Consider the following 8,604-nt stretch of genomic DNA (forward strand, 5'->3'; position numbering starts at 1 on the left):
CTTTATACTGTACACAGGCCACCCCCTCTCCAGGGCTGGTGTAGCACTCACAAAATCTCCTTGCCCTCCTGTTGCACAGGCTGAGGGTATTTACAACATAAGAACCCTGGCTCATTTCTGAGTCTCCTAGTTAAGCTTGTAAACTGCACAAGTTGACACAATGTATCAACCGTAACACTTACTAAGTTGTTAATTTTCCCAGCTGGGATCCTCCTGCCTCAGCCTCCCTGAGTGCTGGCATCACAAGTGCGTGCCATCCAGCCTAGCTCCTTTATCAAGTCAGTTATTCCAGGCATTTTGTCACAGATGTGGAAAGCTGGCTGATACAGGGCTGCTCTGCACACTCGATCTAACACACTTCAGGAAGAAGTTGGGGAATGATAGAACCCTTAAGGTGGGCCAGAGCCCATGCGTGTCAGCATGTGCCCCTTGGGCACAGAATGCCAGGTGAGGAGGGAGGGAACATGACAGTGTGAGCTCAGATTCTGCTCAGTGTCCTGCTCAAGGGCATCTGAGTGATGCTCAACTCCTGCTCACCTCGTCTGCCCTGCGCGTCGGGCCCTAACTGTTCCTGATGTAGTCAGGGTGTGTTTCTGGTTCGTGGTCCTCAGGGCTGCTTGCTCTGCTTCGTCCGAGTCACTGACCGCGCTGGCCTCCACTGTCCTGTTCTCCCCTGGGTGTGAGCACTCGGCACTTTGACAAGTGGCCTTCTTCTCTACCAAGCGATGACTCCATGACCAGGTCCAAAGATCTAGAGAGCTGTTTGAGATGGCGTGTTACCAATAAAAGGACAGATGACAAGTGTTGGTGAAAATGCAGAGGAAAGTCCTCATGGAGTCCTCATGAGAGTGAAAAATGGGGCAGCCACCTTGGAGTGTCAGTTCTTCAAATGTTCAAACAGAGTTACCATGTGACTCTGCAAGGTTACTCTCAGGTATACTCAAAGAAATGAAAACATATGTTCATCTTTTAAGCTGATGTTCATAGCCAAGAGAAACAAACAACTGCCAGCTAAGGTATGGATACACAAAATGTGGTATATCCACAAATTGGAATGCTATTCAGCAATTAAAAGGAATGAAAGTTAATGATGGCGTAATGTGGGCGAACCTTGAAGATATGTCAGGTAAAAGAACCACGTCACAAAGGTCCATGTATCACATGATTCTACTTACGTGAAATCCACATATAGCTAACTATGCAGATGGAAACTAGATTCATGGCAGTTTCTTTTGGGGGTAATGCAAATGTTCTAAAATTGATTATGGTGACAGAGGCAGACCTGAGAATATACTAAAATGGAAGAATTGTATAGTTTGTGAATTACGTCTCAATAAACTGGTTAAGTAAAGAAGGGGTGTGTGATTTTTACATTGAATGTTGTCTCCTGGTATTTCCCTAGCAAGCCGAACATTCCCAGGCTTGAAGTCCAGCCTGCACATGACGTAGCAGGGTGAAAATTTAACTCACACTACAACTTAGGCACCAAGAGAAAACGTGAGTTGCTTATTTAGTCTCTAACCAGTCTGGCTTCCTCTGGAAGTCCCGCCTCATGGGTAGCTGGCAGCTGAGAGCCATGGTTGGTCCCTAGTGTCTGGTGAGCTGGGTTAGTGGGCAGATGGCTGGGCTGGTCACCTGCAGCTGACACATGACCCTCTGCAAGGTGTCCATTCAGATGCCTAAGGGCCAGGGCTGTCGGCTGGCGCTGGACTCTGGATCTCCTGGATCTTATGCTTCCTCTGACCTCTGTTTATCTCCACGGCTCGAAACCCTCACTCTGACCCCTGCGTGTAAGTGCCGTGTAACTCACACAGCTCTCTTGGCTTCTGAGGACCCCCGTGCTGGTGTAGCTGGTCATGAAGGACCACCGCAAGGCCCATCCCATCTCAGTGATCAGTAGCCACCTGGGGAAGTAAAATGATTGTTTTGTGGTTTCCTGAAGTGTTTGAGCTTAATAGGTGAATGGACTTATTTTGATCTTCTGAAATTATATTTTAAGATTTCTAAAATATTTTTAATAAAATTTGCCAGTTTTTATAATTTTGTATTGGTGACGGTATGAACACGTTTTACATTTAAAGGTGTCTTTGTGTGTTGGAAAAACAGCCGCCCAGCCACACTGCCCTGGAGGGGGCCCAAAGTCATAGGACACTAAAGGGTCACATTTGCTTTCCAAATTGTTTTATCTTTGCCAAACCCAGCAGTGATGTGATTGTTCAGAAAGGAGTTTGCAGCACTTATTTTTCTTTGAATAATTTACATTCTAAAGGTTTGTGACTTCTACCAAAAAACAAAAGTATTTCAAGATTGGTTTTTAGTCAGGACCAAACCTTAGCACTTCTTTGGTGCCCTACATACTGGGTGCCAATGCCTGGAAAGTCACTTTTACTTATACTTATTTTGGGAAAAAATCTTAAAATTATTTACTGCAATATGAATACATATTGAATTTACAGAGACTGATTTGATTAATATATTGACTACTAAATGAATAAGGATTTAAGAAAGTCATCTATTACAAGGATTTGGTCAGGTTGCTTGACCAAGTCTGGAGCCGGGCACCTTCTGCTCGGTGATTTACCCTCCTCCAAGCTGTTGCCTTTGTCGTTGCCTGGCTGAAGATGGCTCGCTGCCCCCTCAGCTGGCTTCACACTCCAGTCCCTGGGAAGGGAAGAGGACACGGAAACCGTGTGAAGCCTGTCTTGGCTCCTTGAAAAGAGTCTTCCAGTGCAGACCTGACCAGAGTCAGTCTGATGGAAGAGTAAAGACTCAGAAAACACACTGCTGTGGGCAATGCTCTGTCCACCTGGGCAGAATGGCCACCTCCGAGGTGCCCAGCCTTTCTCTTCTGTCCTTTGGAAGGTGTCTGGCCTCAAAGGAGGACCAGTGTGTCCTCCAGTGGCGTGGGTGTGGGCCAGGGCGATCTGGCTGCTTAACAGGTGGGGTCAGGAGTCAGAGACAGAGAAGCCTTTCCTGGCTCTCCATGGAAATCCAGCACGAGAGACTGGCTGGCCCTGGGCAGTAGGGGTGGCTCTCAGGGTGTGGTCCGTATCAGCAACACCTGGGGACTTTCTAGGACTCTAAACCCTACCTCAGATTCACAGGGAAATTCTTGCAACGGGGCCCAGTGTCTGTGCTCTGGGTAATGGGAAGCAAATTCAAGTTTGGAAACCATGGATCTAACACAACTGACTGGAAGGGGAAATCAGAGCTGTGTCTGATGGGTCCTGCCTTTCTCTTGCTGTCCTGCCTCTACTTCCCACAGTTCCCTGGGACTAGAAAGCAGCGAGTGTTCTTCTGCTTGGCCCCCCACCATGTAACACCCTCCTTCCCCACAGTGTGAGCGCTCACATAAATAAGCAAACCGTGTGTGGCGGTGCTGCCTGTGAGTTTGGTTACAGAGAGGGAGAAACAAGGTGTTTGGAAAATAACCTGAATTCCTGCGGGATCCGGTTTTGAATGCTAGAAACTGGGTATTACTTTCCGCTTTGGATTCCCTCTGTAAGACCTATTAATTTCCTGCGTCCGCTCATGAAATGAATATGTGAACTGCTGATGCACAGGTCCTGTTCTCAGAGCAGGGAGAGAAAGGACATCACCAGCAAAGCACAGCGTCACCCAGGCGGCCACTTGCAGTCGGCTCTGGGTCTCCAGGCCCCGACCCCAGCCACCAAACTGCGGATGTCCAAGTCCTTTTCCAAAATGGTGCAGCGGTAATGTGCGCCATCCTCTTACAACTTTACGTTGTCTCCAGATTATTTGCAATCACTAGCACAGTGTAAATGCTATGGAAATAATGGTCAGCCTCTATTTTTAGGGAAAAATGACAATCTACTTGTTCAGTACAGATGCATATTTTCCTTGAATATGTCAAGGGTGGTTGAATCCATTGAATCCGAGGATACTGAACCCAAAAATCAGAACTCAGAGGACCTCAGATACAGAGGATCCCCTGGACAGAGGCTATTTCGGGGTGGAGTCTACGTTGAGCTTGTTGGGCATGATGAGCCTGTCTGCCTCGCCCACCCACTCCTGGAGAGGAAGGGAAGTCAGCAATAGCAGCCCTAAGAAACATGCATGATGAGAGATTTCTAATCCCGGCCCTTTCTCCATCCCAGCATGCTCAAGAGATAGTTTTCTGTGATACAATGATTACAAGATAATGTCCTGAGAGCAGTGTTGCGTTGAAAGACACCGGCCAACTATTTTACTTCTTCATTTGCCTTGGTAGGAGTAATTAGTCTTCATCCTCAGTGTATGTTAGAATTTATATTCCCACCCAAGTACAAAACATTTCAGTTTTCATTCACTTGTGGATAGCTTGATTCAAAAATAAAATCACTAGAAAGAAACAACCCTAAAATGCTACATTCATAAGGTTGTAAGTGGAAAGTTGCCATTCTTGCGAATGGGAGCTTATAGAGAAGAAGACAGGACTATTGTTTTTACCTAACCCAGCCTCCTCTGTCTGGCCTTCTGCGTAATGCTTTTCGAATGTAAATGGATCACCCTTGTCTGAGTCACTCTCTTGTTGCTGGGACGAAATACTCAACACTAGTGACTTAAAGGAGGAGAGGTTTATTTCAGCTCCCGGCTTTCAGGGGCTTCAGTCTCCCCCGCCCCCCGGCTGCCTGGCTCCAAGGCACAGAGGAAGAGTCTGGTGCACGTTACTGCCACCCAGGGCAGCCAGGAGAGAGACAAGGGAGGAGCCCCCGAATGACCTGGCTGCACCCCCTCCCAGCGGTCACTATGAACTCAGCCCTGGGCTAATCCATGGGGGTGCAGCATCCCTGTGACCCACCCACCTTCACACACCCCAACCCTGAGCTCAGGCAGCTTCTGTAGGACAGTCTGGATCTAAACCCTAACACCCGCCTTCCGGAGTTTCCCAGCGAGGGCAGAGACCTTCGATTTCTTTATCATGTTCTTCAGCCCCCGTATTTCCCTCAGCCCTGTCTTCTTGAATTTCTTTCTGGCTCTTAAAAGGGAGCTGGATTCTTCCCTCCCCTTTGGGATATGGTCTTGTCAGGATCGGTCCGTTCCTCACCATTCACTGGGGTCTTTCTCCTTACTGCTAATTTCCCAGCTAATGTCTTTCCCTTGGAAAAGTCTGTGGCTTGCTCTCACCGACCCATTCCTTTCAGGTCAGTCGTCACAGTTGGCACTCAGGTATGAATCAGGTGCTTGCTATTTGGTCTGCATTCCATCATAAACCCTGAAACCTAGTGATCACACCCATGGCACTTACCTTCCTACACGGCGCTTGACACATAGTTGGTACTGGGTAAATATTTAATGATCGGATTACCAAATATCATGCAGCAGAATGGACGCTAAGGTGTGGAATAGAAATGAAAATTACCCTAGGATTTTAACAACACTACAGTTCACCAGATTTGACTGTTCATGAGTGGGTCACGCTCCCAAATTTGCAGACTGGTTGTCTGACGCTCAGAACATACTGCATCCCTGATCCGGGCTTTCACTGAAAGGAACAGTTTCAGAACTCGGTCTGCCTCCAGCCTGGATATTGATGACACTAGACTTCTGTTTCCAGCTCAGGATTCCTCGCTTCCAGCCTCCCCACAACCTTTCAGGGCTTTGTGTTTGTGAATTTAAGAATAGGCTTTCCGCTTTCTCCTCCCTTCATATCTGTTCGTGGTCTAAATTTTTGGATGAGGAGACGCAAACAGTGCTCTGAAGTCGCGCTCAGTGGAACGGGTGGTCGGGGCCACCAGGGAAAAGGGGCACCTCCCATGGCCCTCAGGAAGATCTCACAGTACTCGCTGAGGTCTCTGTGCAAAGTGGTGGCTTCCAGGACAAATGCATCTGTGCCAGTGGGGACCGCCAGTGGGGGAGGCGAGTGGCCTGGGCTTCCGCCCTTGTCTGCTGGCAGGTCCCCTGTTTAGTCACTGTGGCAGCTGCACAGCCCTGACTCTGCTGGCCTGCTGGCTTCTGAAGACCTCTGCACAGGCCTGAGAGGCAGGTGGGGCTCCTCAAGCCCCTTCCCCTCCTCGTGTTGGCTGGGCATCCTGAGGACGGTTCATCACTGCAGTGCTGGGTTCTGGAGGTTTTGCTTCCAAGTTTGTCCCACTCCTAGAGTGTCACCCACTTTCCTTTGTCCTCCCCTTTGGAGGTGCAGAGCTGTGGAGACTGTGCTGGGCGCTTCTTCATCAACGCACCTGCAAGCATTTGAAGACCACTGTCACAGCCTCTCCCCTAAGTTTCTACTTTATCAGGTAAAATGGCCTCAGATCTTCCAAGGACTCTTCTGTAAATAGTGTGTTTGTGTAGAAAATGCTGAGCAGTGGATCTAGGCAGACCCTCATTCAGCTAATCTATTACTTTAATAATAATGTCCTTCCATGGATGCTGATTTCCGCTAATACATCGATGATTCCGATAACGATAAATGCTACAAAAGAGAGGCACGGGGTTCAGGGAGGGTATGAACTGGGAGGGACTTGGTCCAAGCAAGGGAAGTCAGCCACGGCTCTGAGGGGATCCCAGCTCAACCCAGGCTGCGGCATAGATGCAGTTAGCAAGCTCTGAGGCTGCAGGGACGTGTGAGAGGGACATCGTTTAAGCTCTTGGGTCTTTAATTCCTGTGTAGGCAAAGGACTAGGTTACCTTCTCTAGTATTAAGAATATTGTTTTGAAGACCCATAAAATGAATACGAAGGTAACTGTAAGTTCTAGAACATTATCCATATTATAGCACCTGCAAAAGACATTTCTACTTTTGACTTTTGTTTTGTTTCTGTTCGCCCTTCCCTCGAAAAGCGTTCCCTGTTCTCCACGTTTATGCCATCCTCACATCCTCTGCTGTCCACAGGAAATTCTAATCCCTGGGCACAAGGACTCAGGGTCATTTCTCTAATGCGAGAGTTCATTGCAGGGCCTGGTGTCCCTGCATTTGAGCTCTGTTCTGCTACTTACTTCCTGGCAGCCTTAGGAAAATTTCTTAGTTTTTCTTGATGTTAGATTTCCTTCCTTGTTCAGAAGGGTAATACTATACTGGAGATTACTTCCTAAGGTGCTGCTGAGGACTGAACGATGTTATGGTTTGGCTTTAAAATGTCCATCAAAAGGCTCACTGCATTGAAGGCATGTCTGGCAGCTGATGGGCTTTGAAGAATTGATTGGATCACGAGGCTCTAGCTATATCAAGTGGATTAATCCACTTAGCTGCATTCATCAGCTGATAGGGCTGTTAGAGGGGGGGTCCAGGTGGGGGAAACAAGTCACGAGGCAGTGCCTTGGAAGAGTGTATCTTGTCCCTGGGGACCTTCCTTTTTGATTTCTCTCTCTCTCTCTCTCTCTCTCTCTCTCTCATTTTCTCGCCCTCTCTGCTTCCTGGCTGCCATGAGGTGAGAAGCTTTTTCTTCCACCAACCCCTTCCAGCATGACCTTTCAGTCTTGCTACTGGCCCAAAGTAACAGAGCCAGGTGACTGTGGACTGAGACCTCCGAAACCCTGAGTGGAAGTAAACCTTTCTTCCCTTTTCCCGCTCTTCATGGGTATTTTGTTATAGCAATGGAAAGCTGACTTATACAGATGACTGTGTTAAAATCAAATAAAGATCGGGAGAGGAATCTACAATGAAGGAAATTTTATTTGAGAACAAACAAACAATAAGATTGCAATTTCATAAACACACATAGGACAGGGTAGCCTCTGATATGTCCCAGAAACAACTGAAAGGTCAAGGAGTTCTTGGTGAAAGACAAAAGGTATGTGAAATATTTTTAAAGAAAGCTCATTGCCACTTGTGTTATGCAAGAGTTGGCCAACTCTGGCTGGCAAGTGATTGCGGTTACCAGGTAGTTAACCTTAAAAGTCATGGCTATTGTTCTGAGGATAATTGTTGAATGAAATTAATTTTAAATTGAGGTGCAGTAGTATTTACTTGTAATCCCAGCACTCTGGGAGACTGAGACAGGAGAATTATAAGTTTGAGTCCAGCCTAGGCATTGTAGCAACTTAGCAAGACCCTGTCCCAATATTTAAAAAGTTAAAAAAAAGGAAGGAGGAGGAGGAGGAGGCTAGGAATATAGTCCAGTGTGAAGGCCCTGAATTCAAGCTTCAGTACAGCAAATTAAAATCAGTCTAAAGTTATGGCGGACTGCATGTTGGGTTGGTTTTAGGATACAGGCCTCAGGATATTGGCTCTCTGACCTCAGTATGGCTCCTCCTCTGACCCCTTGACCCATTTCAGTGGGGTGTGACAGGAATGACTCCATTTTGCACAGTAATTTTTATCAGTAGATATAAACGAGGCCCTTCCTGCACCTTGCTTTTGGCCTGGGTCTTCTGACTGCTGACCCCAGAATGTGTCTGAGATTTTTCTAGTTTAAAGGTTATTTTGCAGAATCTTAGTTGGAAAATACTCTGGTAGTTTTGAGTAGCATGAAGACAAATTATTTAATTCAGTAGTAAAGGTTTTTTTAAAAAGATTCTTATATTAATACAAGGTTCAGTAGGTAAGACGCCAGCATTGTCTTTTGAAAGAGGCAGCTACAGCTAACGAGACTACAGCCAAGGAGGTAGGGGCTGAATATTGAATCTCTACCTTGGAAAAGGAACAGCAGTGAGCTGAATTGA

This window comes from Cavia porcellus, unplaced genomic scaffold, assembly GCF_034190915.1.
Source record: "Cavia porcellus strain 051 isolate PalLab524CR breed Dunkin Hartley unplaced genomic scaffold, mCavPor4.1 scaffold_2, whole genome shotgun sequence".
NCBI lineage: Eukaryota > Metazoa > Chordata > Mammalia > Rodentia > Caviidae > Cavia > Cavia porcellus.